Source organism: Bombus huntii, chromosome 7, assembly GCF_024542735.1.
Source record: "Bombus huntii isolate Logan2020A chromosome 7, iyBomHunt1.1, whole genome shotgun sequence".
Classification (NCBI taxonomy): domain Eukaryota; kingdom Metazoa; phylum Arthropoda; class Insecta; order Hymenoptera; family Apidae; genus Bombus; species Bombus huntii.
The window spans coordinates 14468677-14495024 of record NC_066244.1 but is presented as its reverse complement, the minus strand read 5'-3'; the positions used below and the strand labels follow the sequence as shown (position 1 = coordinate 14495024).

General features: G+C 35.0%; 1 protein-coding gene and 1 long non-coding RNA gene across 3 annotated transcripts in view; both read left to right on the top strand.

The window, feature by feature from the left end:
* Positions 1 to 10341: 10341 nt before the first annotated feature.
* LOC126867457 (uncharacterized) lies at positions 10342 to 12429 on the top strand. 2 transcript variants are annotated; one of them, XR_007690316.1, is made up of 4 exons: positions 10342 to 10610; positions 11131 to 11270; positions 11583 to 11972; positions 12050 to 12429. It is a non-coding gene; the product is annotated as an uncharacterized LOC126867457 (long non-coding RNA). The 2 variants fall into 2 exon arrangements; XR_007690315.1 differs by having other exon boundaries at positions 11583 to 12429.
* A 4788-nt stretch (positions 12430 to 17217) lies between these two features.
* LOC126867426 (carcinine transporter-like) overlaps positions 17218 to 26348 on the top strand; it is a 50731-nt gene continuing 41600 nt past the window's right edge. The window contains exon 1 of the mRNA XM_050621857.1: positions 17218 to 17384. The gene's annotated coding sequence lies outside the window, so the exon portion shown is untranslated. The remainder of the gene's footprint in view (positions 17385 to 26348) is intronic.

Below are 26348 nucleotides of genomic sequence, written 5' to 3'. Positions count from 1 at the left end.
TATCTAACTCGACAAAACGCCGTGTCATTGAAACAATAGCATTCTTTGGCTTTTATGTAAATTCCAATAAATTATGATAATGTTCGTGGAGACATTATTGCTACCTATTTTATCTGTCGTGATCCAAATTGATTTGTGGCTACGTATGTATATATATATATATATATATATATATATATATATTTGTATTTTCTTTTGTTCTTTCTTTTTAATTTATGTGATCTGAGAATTACATTGCTGAGAGTTCGGTGAAATTCGATGCTTTATTTTTATCAGTAGAATCTTCCTTGTCATTGTCAGAGCGCAGACGTTTACGCGTTTACGGAAAGTTTAAGGATACAAAAATACAGAAAAATGTAGAAAATATGCAAGAATATGTAAAATATCGAAAGTACAGTACTTCTAATAATACTTAGTAGCATGCTTACAAACAAATTTCTTTTGTATTTCTTGAAATTGCGTAAAGATTCGCGGTAATTATCGGATTTTTGTCCTCTTTTATCTGCTTTTTTTATTCGCAACTTATATGAGATATGAATTAATATTCAACGACGTGCGCTCTGTGCCACGAAATGAATTATCTCGCGTTAAGACTGCGGCAATTCTTACGTTTGATATTTCATTTAACGAACAGCCGCGCGTTCCTGAGTTTAAAAACCGCCACTCTGAACTTACGCTGAGAATAATATCAGGAAAAGCGAACGAGAGATGATTAGAAAGAAAATGCGAGGAGCAGTGAGGGGGATATTACTAGACTGCGCTTTTTTGTGCAAGTATAGCAGGATGTTTGGGAGTGTAAAATTTTAACGAATGCGTATAATATGAAAAAATATATGAAATATCCAAGGTATAGTTTTATTAAACTTACTTTTTATAATGCTTCGTAGGTAAAACAATTTTCTATCCAGATTCCACTTTCTCAATTATATTTTCAAAAATGCTCGATAAGGAGTACAATTTTCTACCCAGGTTGTACCTTTCTAATTATATCTTCCAAAATTCTTGATAGGTGAAACAATATTCCACCGACGATTTACTTTTTTAATTGTATCCCCCAAAATATGGACCTGCTTAACGTTTAGATATTATTATTTTTTTCGTTGTTACTTGATACGGCTAGCAATTAAATAGTGAGAATAAGAAGAATTGGAAGTGCCATTTTCGAAAAAGAATTTTGTTTTTCCTTGAAGAGGTTGTTTGTATGAAGGTTATTATCACTAAATATGAAGGGAAGTGTAATCATAATAATTCGTACAGTTTTTAACGTTTCATACGTGATATAGGTTGTGTATGATGTATGTTATACGATTAGTTCCCTAAATTAGACTGTGTGCACCATGTGCCAGCAAACTCCCTCCATCGTGCTTGAACATGTGCGTAGATAAATCTGCCTCAATTATCCCATCAGATAAGAAAATCTCTACTGACCTTCTTAAGCAAACTACATAATGGACTTACATATCTTCTCTTAAGATATAAAGAAGATATTTTTTTTATCGTTAATTAACAGATCTTTGAAACGATAGAATAGAGATATCGTAAAATTATATAAAGTATTATAATATGCGTAATAAATAAGTATCGTTATATTTTTCTAATAAATAACATTCCCATAAACAAACAATTTCTCATAAACAGTCGTTTCCCAGAAAACTTTAGTTTCGATACTGGCAACTTTATCTACTTCCGCTCTTCAATTATGAAGGATTAATCTTTACGAAACTTTTGGAACGGCTGAAGATTTCTCACGATGAAACGCGACGAATTCGATACAAACTACGCGGAAATAAAGACAGCTGCGATGGAGGATCGCGGGATTGATATTAATTAATTAATCTGTGGCAACCATTATATCGATTCGTTACGTTATTGCGACAGGCCACGCAACATTTTATTGCTTCTGTTTCTACAATTTAATTACAAAGTATTCAATTTCCCGTTATAAACAAGGAAAGGACTGCAAGTTTGTACAGCTTTTATCAAGATTACGTGCCATTGAACATATCGATTGATTGACTTCTCATGTTTCGTATTAATCGACATCCGATATAGCTATGGGACCTGGAATATTGAAATATTGGGAAGTCAGTTATATTCAGGTGTTCTATAGATTTGACGTATAAGCCTTGTAACATGTACTTCTTCATCAGACGTTTACGAGATACTGAACGATAGCTACGCTTGTAGTATCCAAAAATTTTACGTCGATTTATAATCGAAGATTCGATCAAACTATAGATAGATTTGAATATTCTACGAATTGAATTTAATATTAAGAATTTTAGTTGTATAGATCATCGACGAAAGTCTGTTACACGGACCCTTTCAACAGTTCTATACACACTTCTATTATATATTTTATTTTTTAAAAATAACGCTTTGGCATGATCAAGGATCGGAAGTATAAAAAATAATTGTGACAATTCGAGCAGTGAAAGCCTCTAGAGTAACATTATATTGGTCTCTATAGCGACATTGTGGTACCGTGTCATTTTCAAAGTTCTCAGAATTGGTACTGTATCCGATTTCAATGTTTAATATTCTTCCCGGTTCCTGGAAGAATTTCTTCAAAACTACGTTAACCCATGAAGAATCAACCAACAGTTTCGCATAATGCCGTTTTATCCACATCCTTTGAAACTCATGAAATTGTAGAATCCAGATAGAAAAAGTAGAGACGAGGTAAACGCGAAGCTCATCCTTGGAATTGCTTGTCGTGGTGATAATGTTAACAAATAGAATTCGATAACGCAAATTCATTGGGGAAAAGGTGACAGATGAAATTCGCTAACGCAACGTTGCCCGTTAATGGGCTAAGAATTACGCTCCATGGGATCGCTCACTGCATTCTTCGAAACGACCCTCGTAATCCATAGGCTCGTAAACGGCTTCCGTAACCGTAACGAATTTCAATCTTGTTCACGGATCTCTGACCGCTCGTTTCGAGGGTAACGAGGGGGTTGCGTGTTCACGTGCGTGCAACAGAAGGTGTTATCGTGATTGTAAGGCGTGCTGGAGCAGATAAGTCCAATATGCTCGCGGAAATCGTCGAGATTCATTGCCCAAAGCTGGCTGATAGTCGAAATTAACTTCGCCTCGTCCGATTTCCGCGTTCACATCGCTTTCACGATGGTTAGGCGTTTCTTCGTTCGTTTCTAACGCTGAGTTTTCCCGTGTCGCAGTCAACCCATATTTGGATGTGTGTACACGTTGCACAGAAAATGTGGTCGGGGGTTGAAACGCGGACAGAATGGAAAACGGACTATGGGAAACGCCGAGAAAGAGGCGTCGATGAGTTGAAGACACGTCGATGCTGAAGTACACGTGTATCTCGCGTCTTATAGCGAAGGAAGGATACGTGTGAAATTTTAGAAAATATTGGCTGGAAAATGTTCTAACGGACATTGAAGAAACGAATTTAAATTGTAAAAAGAAAAAGATGGTAGCCTAAAGACGTTCCGCTTTCTGTCCCATTACGGAAAACTGCAAAAGCTATGTATCGTGAGAACAGATAAAGTTAAGAAATGAAAAGGAAAAATTCGATTTACTATGTATTTTCGCTATATTTTATATTTACTGTATATTATCGGAATAGCCATCCCTGATTCAGAAAATCAATTACATATATCCCTTGGCGAGAGGGAGTGAGAATTAATCCGATTAATTGTAATGGTGGATCAGCTGGATCCTCATATTCTGAACGTCCAGAGACTCGCTAACTACGAAGCAACTGGTCTGTTTGTGACGCCTATCAATTGTTTGCTAGAGATTAATCTGCTGGTAAGCAGCGTCAAAATGCGACGATAACTAACCCGTCCGAAGATCGAATTATAGCAAATGAAACGCGTCTCTGCGCTAGTCTGACCGATTAACAGGGCCTATGGGGGTGGCTTTCAAATTTGCAAGCAAGGAATTACCGTGTAACAAGCAACTCGTATCGATTATTCAATGGGTTCATATGGAGGCAAATAGAAACTCGAACTCGAAACGTTTTCGACTCGACGCTGAGTATCGCGTTCATCCTTTAAATGCTACTTCAACATGGGCAAACGTTCATTTTGGTAATGTCGAGTTTTCTCATTGAATAATCTTCCGTTCGTCGATTTTACACGCTTCACCGACTAGATAAATTCGATGATTTTAAGCAACGTAATTAATGTAATTGATTAATTTTTCTTAAAGTGTGAACTATGGATGAAAGATTAGAAACCGTAACATTACAGAGTACAAAGTTAGAAATACAGGGGAACTTTATATTTTCCTTCACTGCTGATTAATTTCTTGCTGAACGTGCAACGACTCGGGAAACCTGCCGTTGCTTGTTGCAAACTGATCGTAACGTACATAGATCAAGGAACATCACAAATTTCACTTGACTACTTACGTTCGTACAACGAAGAATCCACATAATACAGTACGGCTAATATATCACTATAGAAATCGGATGGTTATACATACGCAACAATTTGGAAGAGGATATTTGCTTTCGGGTTGGGAATATCAGGGAATAGAATTGTTATTATGCGAATGACTGACGTTGATTCAATGTAATTAGTTAGGAGTAGAATTACAGTAGAAAAGGCATCAATACGATGGAATTGCACAGTTATTGTAAAAAAACAAACGATACTACATAATATATTTAGGTATACAGAAACAGTGACACTTCTGTATTGTCAATTATGATATAATTAAATGAGATAATACGAATAATTGTAAATGCTATTAAATTGTTAAATTTTAATAATTTCCAATTCATCTTCGTATCAAAGCAAATACGAACAATTTACAACGTTGCTAGTTATGACAATAAATTTCTATTTCTCGTGTCAGTAATTTCAAATGTCGTTGGTTGCAATCAAAAATCTGTCGGCGGAAAATTTTCACCCAAGCTTCGACAAATAAATGAAACATCGTATTATTCTCGGTCAATATCGAGTCACTTTCGAGATTACACGAATAAAATTTAAAAAACTTTTTTGATGAATTGCTCGTCGAGGCATCGTTCTGATGTCGATATCGCATTAAGCAACTCGAAGATCGAAGTCTTGGTAACGAGATTGTCGCGTCAAAGACGAAGCGAGGCCTATTACCCAGGCGATGATGGAAGCTATGCAACTATAAAGAATACTAGCGCCTTTTTCTACGATTTTATACGACTCGATGCCAGTCGAAGCTCTTGGAAAATATTGCAACAAAAAGTCAATATATAAAACAAAAAATAGGAGGTTTTTCCTTAAAGCAATTTAATCACTGTCCACGCAACTTTTATTGTTCTCATCTAGAACCGAGCAAGAAAAATAACTATTTTATTTTTATACCTTCTCTATATTGGGATTGTAAAAATTTGTCTGTTTGAAATGCATTGGAAAATTTCGTCGAATTATAAAGTTACACCGTTGGTTGTCACCATAGAGTCGATTTTAGAATGGATTTTAAAATAACGTAAGAACGATTTTAATGAAATTTTGAGAGTACATATGTACGTACATAGAGAAGCGAATGTAGTTCACACGCATTGCTACTAGGAATATTTGTGACCTACATAAGTTTCAGGGAAAATAAATGTCTGTTGCAAATAACACTAATTACAAATTCTATTTTTTCAAGCTTCGTGAAAACTCACATGAGAAATTAACCTGTCGAGATTCAGCATTTTTATATAATACTATCTTGACAAGTACATTTTACAAACAAACGAATATTACTAATTCGATACGAATAATTAATTAGTTTTTCAAGTTTTCTAAGATAAATAATAGAATCAGACATTATTCCAATTTCCACGAAGATCCATTGAAATATAATATCAGAAAATGATCTATTAACAATTTCAATTTTATTCGACGCTACTATAACCCTTCGCAATCGAGGGCTCCGCTAATAATATCAAATAAATTAAATAATTAATAAATTAAAAATTTAATAAATCAATAAATTAAAAATTTGTCCTTAACCTGTCAAATCATAATTATCTCACGTATTCTTGCAACGAACAGGTAAGATACAATCAGAAAAATAAACCGACGTATTGGCCGAAGATATATTACACTACCAAGCAAAATCGTATCGCACTGCGCGATGATAGTGAGTGAGTGAGTAGGTGATGAGTGATGCGACTATGACTCTTCATTCTACGCATATATTTAACCAATTATACGAAAACACGTTCTTTCTACTGAAATTACTTGGAGTATCTGGTAATATGAATAAATGAAACCTTCGAATGCAAAGTATTAATATTATTAACGAAAATTAGAAATATAATTTATCAAACGGGATACGTGTATATAGTAAACCAAAGAATACAATGAATTATGCAATAACGACAGAAAAATTAACAGATATGACCAGATCTAATTGTTCAACCACTATACCCCTACATGTTCGAATCCTTGGGCGAACACCAGCAAACAGTTCGATCGATATTTTTCAACCTTTGAATTAGCTGTTATAACTAAAATATTTTCCATCGTTACAATGCATCCTGTCTCCAATTACATCGTTAATTTCGTTTCCGAGGTTCCGCTACAATACTTCGCAACGAGCAATTCAATAATTGAGACAACGACTCGCGTGATGCGCAGCAGTACGCTGGCCGTGAATCAATTGCATCGGATTACCTCGATTAATACGATTTTCTAGGACTACGCTGTAATGTCGAGTTAATTAATACGATAAAGTGCAATCGCGATCCAATGGAAACGCCTTCATTCTTACTTCTTCGCGCGATTTCACATCGGAGTCTAAGGAAAACGAGCTGCATCTTGCGGCATCTTGCGGAAAAACTGAAATTCATAGGACACAGGAAACCTGGTAAACAATAAATACGGCATGGTTCCACGATATGGACGCAAAATCAATGCTGGATGGCACGCTAATTCGATTGGCGGCTGGACAGGTCGAAGCATAGAGCTCAAAGTGTTTCCTCAAAGTGTTTCCGTTCCCTCATCCTCCCTTCAATAAATCTTGTTTTTCTCTCTCTCTCTCTCTCTCTCCCCCTCTCTGTCTCTTTCTCTTTCTCCTCCGAAAACTTGATCATCCGATTTGTGTAACGGAGTTTATTTTGTCTTTCTGTTAATAATCTGTTAATACCAATAAGTTGCCTAATCGCGACACTTCTCGAGAAAATTTCTTTTAATCGCAAGGCCGCATAATTTTGACGAAATCCATGTGAAAAGAGTGTCCGGAATTAGGATGAAAAATATGTTTATATTTCATACGTGTATATGTTTCAAAATAGTTGCAATATAGAAATACCTTGTTTGTAAAGAAGGTTGACTCTATTGAGATTAATCGTTTGGTTTCTGAAGAGTTCAATGTGAATAAGGTTTTACGGTAAATTGAAAGATGTAAAAATACGCGCGAAAGTGTACAAATATGCAAAGTCTAGCAGCTATTAATAGTTCAGTAAGTAAAATAAATTTCTGTCTAGGTTCTTCTCCTTCGTCGCGCTCTATAAAAACATAAATTTAAATAAATATCAGCAGTGAGTGTAGCGATTTAGTCGATCGGATCTTAGAACGAAAAAACTTGTTTAAAAATGGAATCGATCAATTTAACTTCTCACTGGCTCACTTATCAGTGTTTATGTAACTCTTTCTCCCATTTCCTCTGCGTGAAACATGCAGCTTGGGAGTTTCGATTCGATAAAAAGTTGCGACTCTGAATATCCTTTGATCGTAAATTGAAGCATGAAAATATCATATATGTCGTATTTCGCTCTGAAACTGGATGAAAGAGGGAAATTGACTTGGTTCCTTCGCTGTTCCATTTTTTTCTTTTTTTCTATCTTTCGGCTATAGAATTACTCTGCCTATGGTGAAATTTGTAAAATTTAGTTGAATGTTACTAAGAGATACGCGATTTATCGATGGAAAGAAAGAAGAGTAATATTCACTCGTCGAAAGCTTAGTAGAACAACGTTTACTTCGCAGATGTAGAACATTTATTTCGGTTACCTATCGGTTGTATCGTTATCGACTTGCCAATCATGAAACGCAGACGCCACCGGCCAGTTTATTCAATAATAAATTATCTGACGCGTCGATTGATCACGAACACATGCTGTCCACGAAATTGAATTGTGTTCCAATCTCTGCATTATAATGTTTATATATATGTTTTGTAAGGATTCGTTTAGTCGTAAATATGGTTTAGTCGTAAAACAGAATTTTTACACTCAACTCGATTCGCGTAATGGAAATCATAAAATTAACAAAGGACAATTGCAGTTAGATTTAAGATTAGGTAAGTGGCGAATAATGGCTCGTATAATTGATTCTTCTCTCCTTCTTTGAGGATATCTTCGCCGCTCTATAGCTTCTTTATTGTTGCAAGTGTGTAACCTTATTTTGTATAAATTAGATCAGTAACGAGGATTTAAGACGAGGATTAATTTAACAATAGCATATGAATTCTTTTCATTGAGATTTTCACACGAGAAACTGATCAGCCTTGTGAAAAATATAAAATTAATATAAAATTCCTCGATTTAATTATTTAAGTATATAATTAATATTCAGCATGCTAAAAAACGAACGATCTATTTTTCCAAATTTGCAATTATCTATCGCAAGGAATTGTAAAAAGTCACAGGCTCCAAGGTAAATTTTCAAAAGCGTTTTTAATTGTTTTCTGTTATTTTTCTCTATGCTTGAATTTATGAAGGTGATCAGCGTGGCTCCTGAGCAAATTAAGCTAACAGAATGAAATACTGTCAGTATACAATTTCAATATTTTAATATATGATTACAGAATTTCAATATTGAAATTTAAATTATTATTTAGTGTTACGCCGTAAATAATATCAATGATACTTATTACGTAAAGTACGAAATACAAATCAACGTATATTATTGAAACTCTAAAATTGAGTAACTATTGCTGTACCAAGAATACTAATTAAGAGTTAATCGCATGGATCTGCCTGAGTGACTAAGGAATTTAACAATAGAAGATTTTTAATCGAACTTCTCTTTCAAGCTGAGTTGACCGTGATTCAATTCACGAATATCGGAGAGGAAAAGTCGTAACAGTCTTACAGTTTCGATTCACTTTCATCTCTTTTCGAGGGGGTACTCGCGATTCGCGGCTGCTTCGAGAACTTCCTGCTGGTTCATCCATTGAACCTCATTCTTCGGCGTTCTTTCAATCCCTCGTCTTCCATAGACAAGTCGTAAATCTTTCGAAAACTATTAGCTTGTCCAAAAAGTTTCTTTCGTTTTATGAGGAAATAATAGACGCACAACGTTTTTTTGTTTTATATTATTTTGTCGAATTACGTACGATCCAATTTGTTCTGTTGAGATAAATTTCACAGACTTGGTTTTACGTTTGTACGAAGGTGCATCGTTGTAAAAGACACGCTTGCGAAAGAAAGACACTTTCCGGACAACCTAATACTTTCTCTGTTCGTAAAAATTCTGTTCTACGTTTATTTCGTTCTTTCATATTAAAGGAAAGCGATACTGATCGATAAGTTACTTGATACCGTTTAGTATGTGTAACTGGTTAAAGCATAGTACAACTGGTTCTTACGAGTTTCGTAGCATTCAAATATTTAGTGTGTCTCATTAATCGTACTATAAAGGATAAGGTAAAATTTTCTACGTGAAGAAATAAATCGAAAATGTATAATTTTACAATGTACATTTTAAAATGTACATATCTACGACGTTCTTCTTTTTGGAGAAGATAGATTTGAAATACTTTACGTCAGAAATTTATAAAGGTTATACGTTTGACAAAACCTGTTGCTTCGCTGAAAATAATACTTGGTAGGATATTCTGTCAGCCAATTTTTTTAAGAATTTTTACGATTTTGTTGTCTCAGAGTCATAACTTTACAATGCTGCAACTATACACAATTGCTTCATTACGATATATGGGATACTTGTATAATCAATTATAATCATGAAGATAAAGAGTAGTAAATGGTATAATTGAAAAACAGGATTTTGTTAATGTAACTTTATCGAATGATGTTAAAAAATGACTAGAAGTGATATTAATAAGTACCTTTTAAAAATATCTGAAACGAAGATTAATGGAAATGCAGTATATATATCGAAATAAAAAATATTGAAAAGTCCTCTGAGCTGTCTTGTTATTTTATAAATTTTTATTATAGATACTATACGAATTTCCAACTATGCGAATAATTTTCCCATTTAATTTAGGAAAAGTTTCATAAACTAAATATATTTCATTACGGTATATTTAACTCTATTTAATTGCATTTACCTATATTTAGCTATGTTTAATATAGAACACCTGCGTCCCATATATAATATAGTTTATATGTAAATATAATACAGCTTCATTGACGGTATCCAAAAATTTTTTTTTTTTAGGCACGGATTGGCTTGGTCTTTGATCAGAACGTCGGCTATTATACTCGATAAATTTTCATTATCCCTCGTGTCATCAATTTCGCGGCACGGAAATTCATCGTTGCTCGAACCACGCGAAAAATATCCAGGCCAAAGGAACGAACGAGAGAGAGAGAGTGAGAGGGGGGGGGGGCAGGAGGAAATGGAAGAAGAAAAATGCGAGAGAAATAAAAGGGAGGAGACCGAAAAGAGAGCTGTTCGTATTAGGTCGGTGAGGTATGTATAGACGACTTTGAAGTGGGTACATGAATAAAAAATATGCCGCTAACACGCGTCGACCTATTTCGGCTTCTTTCTTCTTACTTTCTTGTAACCATGAATATTAAAACGCGTATAGTTCGTGAAATGTTAAGGGCCAGTTATCGAGTAGAAATTTTTAAGGAATTAATCGATACATCGATTCTGTTTTGTCTTTCGCTTTTCTTACGAATTTCAATAACTTTGAAGGAAAGCAATCTTTCGTTTATATTTAAATTTAATTAGAAGCATCGTAATTTAGACAAAAATTATGTTCCATTATGTAATATGGAAAAACGTGTAAAATATTCGAGGAATAGTACTCGATATAATATTATCCAGTGCTATTATCGAGTATTATTTAAATTATATCTATAAAAATATTAATTTGCATATTCAACCTACAGCATAAGCGATATACAAAAGTATTAGAATACAAAAACATTAAGGGATTAATAAACATGAAAGTTTATATTATGAAATAATTCATCTCTTCTAGGTGATGCTTTTAATATGTTATTAATCATGTCAAGTACTGTTTTATTATTATGTTATGAGATGTAAATGGTGGGTGGGAATGACAGGGGATGAATGGGACTATATCATTGAGCAGAACATTTTGATAAGTTACGACAAGAGGTATTTATAACTTCCAGCACTAAGTAATAGTACAGTAATGCATGGGAAAGATAAAATGATGAACATTGTATTTTTCTCATTGTACCTTAGAAGCTTGAACAGTGTTTATGATTTTTTTAAATGACCAATATACGTAATCGACATATACAATTCAAAATTCTTTCTAAAATCTAAATGTAAGCACAAACACTTGCGTCTATCAAAAATGTCAAACTTCTGATGAAGATTCTTTCCACAAGTGAAACACAAGCGAGGAATTGAAACTTTCATTTCACTTTCCAATCCTAAACTTCACTTTTCATTCACTGCCAGAGCAACAAGTTCAGAGGATTCATTCATGCCTCGAAACAGTAGAAAGTAGGGGAAAAAGAGCGGGCACAAAGTGGGACAAAGGACACGTATAAATTAGAATATATTCATTTTGCTACGATTACTGCACAGAAAATAATCGATTCGAACTGACCAGCAGTCTCCTCGTATTTAAATTGCTACAATCAATCAGATCAAATAAAAAAGAATCGGACAAAGCTAAGGAAAGGACCGAAGACGCACAAAAATCAGAATAAATTTTATAATTATTCGATAGACAATGATCGAGCGAAACTCAACGTCGATGGTCTTGCGTATAAATTCAATAAAGGATGGACGATGAAAATTTATCAACAGTATCCTCGCATAAAAGTTCCTCACCTTTTTGACCAAGTAAGAAACCACGCGAAATGAAGAAAAGAAATTACACACAGAAATAAATTAGAATGATTTCTTGTAACTACATTTAGCGTCACGATGATTTCATAGAAGATATAGTGGATTTAAACTCACCGATGTCACCGAACTCAATGTCTTCACGTTGGAATTCCACCCTTTCGAGCAGGTTGGATGAATACTCGTATGGAGCGCAACTGGTACTGAGCTGTGGCGAAACTAAGGTCCTGGTGCTCCTTCTCCACCACTTGTTCGCTTGCCAGCAGTTTCCAGCTATGTCGAGCACGATGCGCAACCTCGAATATTTATGCAACCCTCCCCACCAGCAGGACGAGCTGTTCGAAACGAAAATTGTTTCAGGACTCGGAAGGTTTTCCCCTTCTCTTCCGACATTCACCTATCCGCGCTTCGGCTCGTTTCCTCCCCAGCCACCGACAAATCTTTTCTCATACAAATAAACGAACGATTGGTATTTTGAACGCGGAACTCCCGTGGTTGGCTTAGTAGAGTTAAATATGGGAGGGACTTCAGGTTTGTTGACGTCAGGTACGTTCCTTGATGCGTGATGGTAATTTTAGACTGACGCAAATTGTTCTTCTTGGGCTGCTTGTTTTCGCAAATAAACTTTTATGATTGACGAAAGCGCAAAATGAGATTTCGGGGAAGGGGGAGGTCTGTAGAATTTTGAACATAATTGAAAAATGTAGGTATTTCATAATTTTATGGACAGGATGTATATGGAATGGATGTGGATGGTAACTGATGGTACAAGCGGAAAGGGGGTGAAAGAAGTCGAAAATATAGAATAAAAATTTTTTTCTTAATTTTTCCATCGAGACAACGATCTACAGTGAGATCCGTTATAACGAGATAAGATTCAAAGTTGATTTTCTCGAAAACAAAGCCTCGAACGAAAGATTTCTATTCTATATTTTCTTTTTTCGCGTAGAATCACCCCCTTTCCGCTTGTACCACCAGTTACCAACCACCCTGTATATTCGTACGTGAAGCTAGTCTAAAGTCTATTATTATAAATACTAAATGTACAGAAAATCGGTTAGGTGTTCGAACTGTAAGACATATCCAAGTAAAATCATATATCTAAAAAGACGAGATTCTATGTTTTTTGTTTCGAGGAAATAGGAATAATTTCTGAATTTCGCCACTGGTAATTAGTGGTACACAAAGTTGGTAAAAACAAATCAAACAGATGTTATATTCAAATACGATTGCTCACGTGCAGCGGATGCCTGGCAGCCGCAGTAGAGCGTGCCTGTCTATGGTCAGACGCGTGCAAACAGGCGGAAACACAAATTAACAGTAACAGCTTAATCTTAAATCTTCCTACACCTTAACACATTGTTACAATTCCACGTATTTGCCCTTTCGAGTTCTCATTTATTCTATTAAAAAGTTTCTTTAAAATTCTGATCACTGAATTAATTGATTATACATAATCTATAAAATTTAATTTTTTTTTTTTTGTAACCATCAAAAAACACGATGTCTATGTTAAAATACCGTTAGGCAAAAAACAGTTTCTGCGACCATTATCATCGTTATCATGCGAACGCAGTCTCATGGTAATATACCTCTCGCATTTGCATAAAAAGGCATTTTTAATATTTATCTAATATTATAAATATTTATGATGAATTTCTTTTTTTTGCAGTAATCTGCTTCAGAAAACCTTACGTTACTTATTTATCAAAAATTCCTGATTTAAAGACGTGGTACTCCGTTACGAATATTCTTCGTTCACTCGACGAAATCCTTACACTTCCAAAATTATAAATCAGAGAATAAAAATATTTCATCTGTCGGAGATGAAAGAACACCGGAGCCTTTGGAACTTTGGATAACCCCGCAACATTGTAACCTAGAGTCTACTATAGCAGTAATTAAACAATTGTAGTTATTTAATCGGATTGTAATTGTTCGAGATTGGTGATAGTGAGCTCTGGCTCGAGGCGACAGTCTGTCGCCCAACGTAGCCGCGACCAAGGGATGAACGCTTTGTTTAACAAAGGTATGGAGTAATCCTATAGCTCAAAAGCTTAAAATCCTATAGCTTAAAAGAAATATTCGTGGCGACACGTGACAGTAAATATTCCAACGGTTTTTGTCCCGTGGCTCGCCACGCGCAGACCCTATTCCTGGAGTAAGATAATTGCCAGATGTCGATGCGTCTCCACAGTACATGTTCAGCTAGCTCGAGGGCTCGTTATAAATCTTAAGATTTAGTCAACTAAAGTCCATCAAACAGACAAACAATCTTTGTCCCCACTACGGGAAAATAGGGGAGACCAATTTTTCAACGAGCGGCGTCTCCCACTAGCAACTTCCCCTCGAAAACAGCCAGCATCTTTTTCTAACCACCGGTATAGAGATTGACCAATTAGCGGCAACGACAATTTCCCTTACTTTCTGAACGGAGGCTTTTCTCGACGAATCCGATCTCGTGTCCTTAGACACGCCCCAATATAGTTTTCCTCCGTGGTATCATCGGGACGGGAAAGTCATTCTCGCTCGCGATCTCATCGACTAAAGAGTAACATCTTCGCGATCAGTGGTTATTTCACGTTTTAACCAGACTTAGACTTTGTGAGTACGTCCTTTTGTCATCCCGTTGGCCGCGGCTACGTTGGGCGACAGACTGTCGCCTCGAGCCAGAGCTCACTATCACCTATCTCGAACAATTACAATCGGATTGAATAACTACAATTGTTTAATTACTGTTTTAGTAGACTCTAGGTTACAATGTTGCGGGGTTATCCAAAGTTCCAAAGGCTCCGGTGTTCTTTTATCTCCGACAGGTGTTCTTTCATCTCCGACACATCGATTTCCAATCTGTCTTGAATAGATCGATAAAATCGCGAAGGTGAATATTTTTATGGCCCACGAATATAATTCCAATCGAATTGCCATGAATATTTGATCCGTCAATCGCGTGAAGGTACTTGTAACTCACGCTGGGATGATCCGCGTGAGCGAATTCATCATCACGCGAGATTCCCTCGCAACGCGTTTTCATGTAACGCTATATCCATCGCGTAAACGTGGCCACGTGAACAGGGGAAGGCGGCGAGTGTACGTTAAATATTATGCCGTAGTTGGGTTGGTTAATTGGTCAGAGCAAGCCAGTTAGTTTCATTACGTTATCTCCATCTTCGTGGGTTTCGCACAATGGAGGCCTCTTCCAGTATCGGGGCCACTAGGCCTGCGTACGTTCTAGAGCCTCTTTATCCGAACGAGACCGATTCCTCGATCGAATTCTATCGTTCTCCATAGTTTCCTGCTTTCTTTTTCGTATTTTTCATATTTCGATGAGACATGGATTTTACTAAATGATTTTTTTGACGTATTAGTATGACGTATTATGTAAATAATTTGGAATTTCTTATGTAAACTATAACTGGTGCATAAACACGTTGCGTAAACTTGGCTTAATTCCTGGTTTGTGATAATTCATATGTTCTAATTTTACCGATGAAAATTATATCATCCAGAAAATATGACATTCAAACGCTGATTTCAATGACTGCATCTTCCGAGATGACAGACAACCGTCTGTGTAACTTAAGAACATTTTTTTAGATATAGCGCGAGTTTGAGCTAATTCTGACTGCGAACTGAAGCAATTAGTTATACATATCGTAGCAAATATTTATTGTTTAATATCCACTATTACACTACACACTGTACGATGCGAACAATCGGATGAATTTCCAACTCAATAGCAGTATTGTTTAATCTTAAAGCTGATACAAACGTATTACACATATCGCTGACGTAGTCGACTGCATATGTGCATAGATGAAGTATTATGACAGAATTACCGATACGTATTATGCGAGGATAGGGAACACCATTGGAAATGTCATTGCATGTTAAGAATAACATTATATTGCGACAAAGAAAAGGCATCTATAAGAAATGAGCAGAATTACACAAGCAAAAGCTACATAAATCTCAGATGTATCAAATAAATTCCTTAAAACATGTACGATGAATATATTACGAACACTCTTAAAAAAAGTTCTTTTCAATAAGCTTGAACGCATAATTTTTCGATTCTATTTCCCAGTCCCTCTCATATAACCTCTTTTCCAACATACAACTAAACTACTCAATCTTCCATTTCCTAGCCCGACTTGTAAACTGTTTCCCAGCTTCTCTGCAAGCCTCTCTTCCATCGTATAACCCTCTTCAGTCCTCTTTTTCGATCAGACTTTACTCGAATACAAAAATGCTTATCGTGACAACACATCGTTATACTATTCGCGTGAGAATCAAATTTGATCAAGGATATTTATGTAAATTTACACCTTCGTGTATCAAAGACATTATTTAGATGAGAGAAAAAAAGAAAAAATATGTCAAAAGGCAAAGTTTATACTTTAATGAATGATCAACGAAATAGATTGTAAGCAGAAATTTGTTTATTTACCAAATATTCTGGAACATTATAAAGAATACATTTTTGTATATTAGGAGCGTCTTACGGATTTTCTCGTTTCTAAATTTCCTATAGATGGATAAAACTCCACACTAATGTTCTATCTATGCACATTAATGTCTCAATGAAAATTAATATTTTTACATTGGGTAGGTATTAGGAGAGTATTAATTAAAGAAATGTTGAGATTAACAAGAATAAATTATGCAAAAGATCGCTATGAAGAACGACATCTTTTTATGTAGCACCGAATCTATCGAAAAATAGAATATTTTTATGATGCAGTAGTGATTTTTATTCAAAGCTTCTCTAGTTTCTCAAAAATGCATAGAATGTACGTTGCATAACCATCTATCAACCACGCGTAATAAGTATATGGTAGATAGTAGCAACGACAATATGGAACAAGTTTACTATAGAAAATTAGATCTCCTCGTAGAGGATCGTGCGTTTTAAAAATCACAATGCTTTCGACATTCGTTGAATGTTCTCATCGAAAGCCTTTTCAACTGCCCGCGAACGTTTAAAAATCCACACAGTCTAATAATCGACTCGAGTTAGCGAATAACGAAGATCATAACTTTATCTTGCATTTTTCGATCGAAAAAAGAAAAGAAGCAAAGAAGGTGAACGTAACGAAAAAGAATAAAGAGGATAAGAAGCGCGTGCACGAGAATTACGCGAGCTTCGAAAGATCGTGGAGGGCATCGTTAATGACCCACTCTAAGTGGCGAAGAATTACACGCTGGCACGCTCTCCACGTACCCTGATCGAATACAGGGCCTCTAAAATGCTGAACTACGTCCGCAAGTTTTGTTATCGTTGCCAGAGCGAGGTGACAGAGCTTTAGTGCAAGGTTAGTCGGCGATGAGTGAAGTGGCAATCCTCTGCACGGCCATTATTCTTCGGTAGCGGCTAGGACCAGAAAGGATTTCGTTCGAATTCCTGTCGTGAGTACATTGCTTCATCGGTACATTGGATGGAATATTTCTAAAAACCGACGTTCCTACGCGTCGATTTCGGTTCCTTTCTCTCTGATGTGTCTACATCATTTACTCACGTAGCGAGTCTTCTGGATTTACAGTTTGTCCAAACTATTTCTCATTAAGAATCTCTAAGAAAGTGAATATGATATGGTGTCTTTCTCTCAAGACTATCGGTTTTCTTTATCCTCGATCGAGTCGTTAAAAGTTTGTCTTAGATATTTTATGCAAAGATTGTCAAGAGAAATGTTATCACATTTACTTGTAGGATTTTAGTATTCGAATTATGAAGGTTTAATATGTGTAAAAATATATGTACACATTTTAAAAACCTGTTAAGCTATAGCTACATCGAATTACTCCTAGTAATTTTTGTTTTGAAACGATAAATTTGTCAGTGGTAATTTTCTTCAGTTCGATAGAATTCTGATGTAAAAGTTTTCTAACAGAATACAAAGTCCTGAACTGACTTTCTCTTAAATTCTTGAATTTTATTACAAATGTTTGATCAATAGCGTAAATAATTATGATTGAAGCGATATAACGAAAACCGTAACAATTTTGCCAATTGTAATGTACAAACGAAAAATCGGTCTGTGTCATTTTAACAGATTTAGCAATCTTAGTGTTGAGAGGGTGGTTTTTCATTTCTTTGTTTTAGCGGGGTAAATATAAGAGAACTGTAAGTCGTTAGCTTAGTGGAAGCGCGTTTCGCAGAAATAATTAATGCATCTTTCATTCCATTGTATCAAACTGTGATTAATCGCGACGAACGTGCAATTAAGATGTGTACCGGAGAAAAATCTGCTGCATTTAGTTGCGTGAATTCGAGTTAATCCGAGACAGTGGAGAAATAATCTTATCGATAAATAACACGTAATTTTGTCGTATATTTCATGCCAGGAAACCTTGTCGACTGAAAAATTGTGATTTTCGTAAGTGATAACAAATTTACCAAACAATTTGTTTGTTTCTGATTAGAAAACCGATCGACTTTAAATTCTGAGAGAACGTGTTTCACAAATGATGAAGAATTTTCGAAACAATAGTGGCAAAATCTTTAATTTGATTTCTCAATAAAAAAAATCTGTACTCTCATTATGTTCTTAACTTCGATCGGTTCACACGAATTTAATCTAACAAATCGTTACTTGGTACTGAAATAAACCAAATTTAACATGCAATCTTATGATACAATATTTCAATTATTAATTTTTCATAGAGAGTTTTTCAACGTTTCTTAATTTGAAAACCTAAAGGAACAGTGAAGAGATATCTTCAGTCCTATGTAATTCAAATAAAACACTACAAAATACATTGTTATGGACGCTTGGAAAATTCAAAACAAAGTCCTCCGCGTGAATAGAGATATAGCATACATAGGATTAATCTTTCAATAATTTTCTAATAATATTTACGTATATTCAAAAATATTTCTAACAAATATAATATTAGTAAAATTGTCTACAATTCCAAGAATACATATTTCGCTGAAGATGGTCTCGCGTGAAAGAATTACCTGAATTTAAGTACAAAACAGAAACGAAAGAAAAATCCGCGACGGATCAAGTCTATTGTCCCAGCGAATGGAACTTGAAATCGAATTTGGATTGTTCGCCACGGACACGATTTCCAGGTAAATCGATACATTCTAAAAAGCAAGGAAGCCCGTGGGACGGGACAACAAAAATAAATTGAGAAGATTAATTGCAATTACCACATAGGTCGGGTTACACCATTGTTTGACCGACGTCCCTCCTGAACTTCGAAACTGGGTTGCATAATGCGGTCGAGGCACGAGCTTAACCCTGCATTGGGCTAAAATTTCATACATGCTCGTCAAAGAAAGCCTAGACGATGATAATTACCATTTTCAACTATGAAAATTATCACGGAAACTTAGAATTGCACAGCATTTCTGTCCATCTATTAACACGACGTAACATTTCTTCTTCTAGAAAGAAATTCAGAAGAAAAGATGATTGTGTCTAAAAAAAAAAAAAAAAAATGAAAAATGAAAAACACGATATTCAAGTTTACGATCATAGAGAGTTTTCACCGTAACGTTGCGTTTACACAATTTTTATGTATTATTTTGCTACTTGGTTCTTAATAAGTTAATCGATGCCGTGACCAAGGGCACTCGAGAAGCAGAGTCGCGAGAATTCGAGACGTAGAGATCGTGCGAGTCAACGAATTTCTCGAGAGAAAAGTTTATTCGCTCGAGAGGAGATAAACTCTTAAACAACATGTAATTTCTTTTCTCTTGTATTTTCCCAGCGTTTCGTTTACTTTCTCTCCCCTTTGATAAAAAGTTACGATAGTTGACATGGTTCAGCATTTTGAAACATCTGATTTTTAATTGACAAGTTTCTCGATCGAAGAATATTAAATGGAGAACCTTTTAATTGAAAAGACGTTGGGTTTTTAAAATCACTGAGGAGCTTGTTTCAACTTCTGAAACTTTTCGGTCGGGATAGATTTTTGGAAAGTAATTTTAATTGATACGCTTGTACTTCGCTTAGTATACTACACCACCTGGAATATTTTCAATTGGATTTTTTATTGCAAAAATTTATTAATATTGAGAAAACTTTATTCTGCAACTGCATTCTCTTATACAAATATTTCTTCTTCATTTGCTACCCACCTCATTCTACAAATATTTCTCCACGATAATTTTGTAGCTCACTCTCTCTTATAAATTTGTTCAAATAATTAATATACGCGGGCAGTAGTCAAACGAATTTCCATTTAATATTAAGGGGACAAATATTTAATTCGTTATTTTCACGATTTATGCTAAGGATCGCGCTACATCAAAACTTTCAGTTCGTAATGTACGTCAATTTTAATGTCATCTGAAGGTTGGAATTATTCTGTATTCCTATCTCATTTAAAATTTAAACTCCACTCTGTAGCATTAATTTGCAGCAGAGACAGCGAATGTATGTAGTAGTCATCTTATCCGTATGCTACAGCGTTCAACGAATTTGCAACTCGTTAATCTAAGCGACACGCAACAAGTATTTTGTTTTAGCAGCATTGCCATTCGTTTCAACTTCATCTGAGCGAATGGAAAATCCACGTTCGATCAAAGGAAATATGGTGCGCGAGTTATTCAATTAATTGTCGTATTTATTGATAGTTTAATTAGTTTGCACATTTTCTTTATTTTCACCACAAATTCTGACCAGTTACAGCCTCCTGTTCTAATGTATTTGAAAAAATTAGTGGTTTTATATACAATTTATATACAATGATAAAATGAGAATATTTTAACGTTAATCGAACAAGCTTTCCTTTTAATCAGTAAAAATTATATCCTCGCGAAAAGTTATGACCATCGATATATTCTACCAATTCACGATATATTACGAGTCGTTAACGAATTAAAGAGCTCGTTTTCAAACATAAATCGTACAAAAATTGTTCATTAACCGAATTTGACGAATCGCCAGGCAATTTCTTTTAATTGAAAAAAAGAAACGTGAAGTCTTTTAATCCACCGAGAAGATTATTCGTACAGTTGTAAAATGTCGAATAGATAAAGATTGTACGCGTCTTGTCTTAAGCTCTCATTAGCGTAGGTTGATTCGTGCAGTAAAAAAAAAAGGAGGGGAAAATAACTTTACTAAATTCAACCAGGCAGCTTTCGTCGTATTAAAAGTTTTAGGATTGTTTTATAATTATGAGCCGAGGTTTGCGACAACGCGACGCAGTTTACAATAGTTCGTCGCAGTTGACAGTACTTCAGCAACGCGTAGAATAACAGACGATGAAGAATAGTGGTGCAAAAAAACGAATGATATATTATAACGCATGTTGTCATTGATCTGGAAACTCATTAAACGATAGGATTACGGCCATATTCGCGGATTGTATCCGCGACGGATATAAAACGACAAATTCCGTGGATAGGTTCGTTGTAACAACGTCGACCACTTGGACACAATACTCCTTGATTATCCGTGTGATTTTATTCGCGGGCGTGGAATTTCCACGAAAATTCGAAACTGTATGCCACGGTTTCGTAAACCGGTGTTCCATCGCGAAAGTGCTGGATGAAACTGAGTATACAACGTTCAATTCGCGCAATTCTCTTCAATTGACATCATTCCGCCCTATGTTGCATGACGTTTACGTCATGTTTCGAAGAATTTGACATAGGACGGCGCGAACACCATAAATCAATTGTTCGACAGGCGATCGATCGATTTTAAAGTAAGCTTAAACGCCGTTAGATGAACGACGTCAAGTGAGTTGGCCGTCGTGTCGTCTGCCGGAAATCGAGCTGGCGACACCAGTTTCGCGCTTGTCACGCGCAAGTGTTAGATTGTTTTAAATGGCGTGACGCGGATGACACTTCTGTAATTGTTAAAATTGTTGATTCTTGTCTTTGAGATAACTGGCAAAGAATTGTAAAAGATAGCCTATTGTCAAGAGGAATTTCTTAGGAGTTCGATGGTTCGTTAAGAGGTTCAAGTTGTGCGATTTAGTATTGTTAAACACTGTATTGTGCAACTATTTGCACGTTCATAATGTATATCGATAAATCTAAATGGCGTGACGCGAACTATACTAAATGGGGTAATTGCTAAAATTGTTGGTTTTTGCCTTCGCGATAACTTTGAAAGCTTCCGTGAAAGATAGCGTATCGTCGAGGTCCGAAGTTTTTTCAGAAGTTCGCCGGTTTTTTTCAACTCGTATACTTTAGGATTTTTACGCGGCTTTATGCAACTATTTGGACTTTTATAATGTGTATTGATAAATTTAAACGTTGTGACGCGAATGGTATTAAATATTATGATTGTTAAACTTGTTGATTCTTTCCTTTAACATAGCTTTAAAAAGCTTCTATAAAAGCTAGCGTATTGTCAAGGTTTCTCAAAAAATCGGAGTTTTGTTGAAGATTCAAACTGGTTTAGGATTCTAAAACATTGGATATTTCTATTTTGAAACATTTTATAGCCGCGTTTTACGTTTAAGATATACTGAATCTTCATTTATATTACAGATTGTATCATTATGCCGTTATACCTTTAAATTATAAGACCGTATCTTCAAGACTAATTATTAATCATCTTAGAATCTCAGGATTCGATCCTTCGACTTTTAAATTACGTTACGGTATTAAATCATATTACATGGTAATAAATTTTACCAACTTGTTGAAATAGCTTGTACTCTGCGCAAATCAAAATCGTATTATCACTAGATTGATATACAATTAAGTTACTGTATGTCATAGCAACTTTTCAAATCGATCGAAAATCAAAAAAGATGCGGTTCGTATCGCGGCAAATAGTATGCCGTGTGTCACAAACATGAAGATCTTGTAGTAGACATTGAAAACTGTGATAAAATATATATTACGATATTTATATATTATTAATATTATAACATTACGAAGATATTCGTTGTTGCAATTTAATTACATTAGGGTTGAGTAAATTAAGCTCATTAAATGTCAGTATAAGAAGAGACAAAATTACATTTTAAATTAAGAACATCGATTTCAAAAATCTCTCGATATTTTTTATTTCTTTTTTTTTTTTCCTCTTAAACATTATAGATCTTTAACTACAGCGCGTTGCAATGTAATATACTCGCGTTTAATAATTTTGCAGAACGATATCCTACGAATATTAAACCTTAATCGTTTCCTAGAATTAATTCAAATAAATCCAGGAAATCCCTCAGAGCCATTGATAATTGTCTTACCTGGTAGTAAGTACTTTAATTACGAAACATTACATTACATCGACGACTGTTAATGCGTTAACTGAATTATCGTTTATAGACTAGTAAATTAAGTCACCCTACATAGAAATACAAAATTAGATTTTACGTTGAAAGCATTGATTTTGGAATCTGTACTGGTCGATCTTATAATTCTACGCCTGTACGAAATTCTGGCAACACTATATCGGAGAACGGAATGGCATACTCATGGGAATAAGGAAAAATACAGTTTAAATTATTAATATAAGATCTACTTCAAGTAAATTCAGATTTGCTTCTGAATAATCATGGTTTTCCCATGCTGAAAAATGATCGAGCAATATGAATAATAAAGAACCATTTCTTAGAATTAAATGAGTTTCTATATTTCATTTTCCTAATATAAAATTTTACCAAATACCGAAATTAATACACTTGGACCTAATTAACTAGTATGATATAATAAATACAATGTTATACTAAATAAATATATTAATAATTACAATGCTAAGTGTATTTCGAAATTATTTCTTATTCCCTTTAACAAAATCCTTGCACCTATCATGTTTTTGCAACAGCCTGTATATACAAGGTGTCTCGTCTTGATCGAGCCAGGCAAATATCTCTTAAACCGTATATTATTCGAAAGAAGTGTTTCTTCGAAAAATACATAGCTTCGAGATCTCAAGGTGACCTTCGTTTATTCAAATGGATTTCTACATACATTTCTTTCATACGCTATTTGATGGATTTTTTAATTCCCTACAAACCAGTATTAGAGTACTTCAATGGAAAAATGATTAGTTCAAAAGGTATTCCAGCTTCAACCTTGTAAAACTTATCGCATGAAAGACAAGGAAAGATAACACAGCGCACTTACGTTTATATGTTTCTTGTCCTCCACACGCTCAATTTTAATGAAATTAACAATGAGATATCTTTTAAGCTAAGAATTTTCAGATACAACTACCTTGATACTTTTCCGTAGAGAACTAAAAAGTGCATCGGATGGTGTATGAAAGATAAAACGTATAATTCAATTGGAAGAAACAACGGTTATCTTAGAATCTCGTAAACGCTTCCACTTAGACAAATCCAATTGAACGTCGTAAGATGGGCCAATTGAAACCGTACAATTTTATTGTACGCTCTTTCTCGAATTACGTATAGTTTAGGATATATGTTTGCGTGGAACGATCAAAATGAGACACCATGTACATTAATACATTCCACATTCATTATCGCGAAATTGCGTTTCCCTTTGACTTTTTCGAGTTTCCGGGACGCGACAGCACGTTCCATTCAACCGCAATTCGCGTACTCGCTTACAATTAGTCAGGGTCGCGATACTCGCGAGTTCCACTCGCGCGATTAGTCATAATGGCTATTATTTTATTGTGTAACAGCTTTTTCCCTCGTTGCTTGCCAATCGAATTGCCTGTTACCGAGAGGCACTACTCGACACGCCCGCGTCTTTAAACGTTAAATACCTTGAATATTAATGTCAGCGACGTCTGATATAGTGTATTTTACCGATGATGAAATCCACTCGATCACTAGGGAAAAACACGGCGTAACGAGGGCGTGTGTACACGAAACGTGGATCATTTGCTCCGCACGATCGATCATGCTAATGTAACGAATATAACAAATCGTTACGATAGCTTCTACTCTTGGAAGAAAGAATAGAAATACCAGCAGACACTGGGAAAATGACAAATGTACAATCAGTTCCAAGTAATCCGCATGTCTTGAAAACATTGACATTCTTTGTTTAAATAAAGCATGTAGGAGTCAATCTTACAAGCTGAACCGATCGATTTCGATGTTTGAAAAGTTTTTAATTTTACGTATCAAAATACGTAGATAGGGTTCATTTCGCAGAAACGGAACGATTAAATAACCTCGATAGAATTGGTCAGTTTTATTTCTATATCGCAGTTACTTTTTGTTTTATTACGCAAGAATAAAACAGTTATGTTAATCGTTTTGTTACGAAATACGTTAACTCTACGCTGAAATTTTATAAGATTTTACTCGAGTATAAATAGCCTTTCTATTACGAAGACTTTTGTATGGGAATGTAGATGCCGAAAAATGTCAGCTCGAAAATACAGAGGAAAGATTTATATATAAAATTCAGCATAAACCGGAAACGTCACTTCAAGACGCGTAAATGTGGCAATGTATCTTTCATCAAGATAGAAAAAGAGACGTCGAAATTATTAATAGACTAAATTAAGATAAATCTGTTGAATGGTTTAATCGAGACACAATGGAATACACAATAAAATTCTTACAGAAATACATAATAACAGAGTAGTGATACATCAACAGCTGTCATCAATCTCAGGTGTGCCTTATTACGTTGACCCTGGCCACGGATTAGCTAACACCTTGATGGTGACGTTATTAATCGATGTGGTTTTTACTTTCTGAATGATATACAGCATTATGTGACGTTTCCTATTTCAGCAGATTGACTTTAGAAAGAAAGAAACTGTAGAAAGAGAAAGGGAGAAAATGGGGAGTCATAAATTCTCGTATCATTAATAGAAGTCTAAATATCACGTGATAAGTTTTATATTAATTTCACATTTTATATCTCGGAAATATAAATGTCACAAAATCACACAAAACAAAAATGTTGTCAACGCAGACCCAAAACGTAAAATATTCGGCTTACCTTTTCAATTTAGTTTCCATCAAAGATAGATTACGGATTTTTATGCAAATTCATATCTTTACGAATATAACTGAAGGAATGGGACCTCGATGGATAATCATTTTTTCGATAGATATTATAACGAGTACTATAGTTCGAATTTATTCATATATTTTTGCTTATGTTTCGCGTTTAAGTCTCCCATAAGTGCGTAAAAAATTGAAATACTAGTCAAAAATTGAATGGTCACACATTTTGGTCAAACTTGAGTTAAAAGTAAAATATGGTTCTACAGTGTTTGTAAATTATTGCAGATATTGCGATCAAAAGACGATTTAATGTTAAACACAAGAAGCACATTAGGTGCTCGAAACTTGTGGCACAGCGTAGCTTAAAAACCCCTTTATCTCGACATGCGCTAAATGTGTTTCAGATCTTTACTCTCGGTTTCCATTCGATTAAAAACGTAGAATGAGAAACAAAACTCCAGAGAGTACAAACGTCCCTTCCATAGGATTCCACAGGAATCACCCCCATTCAAC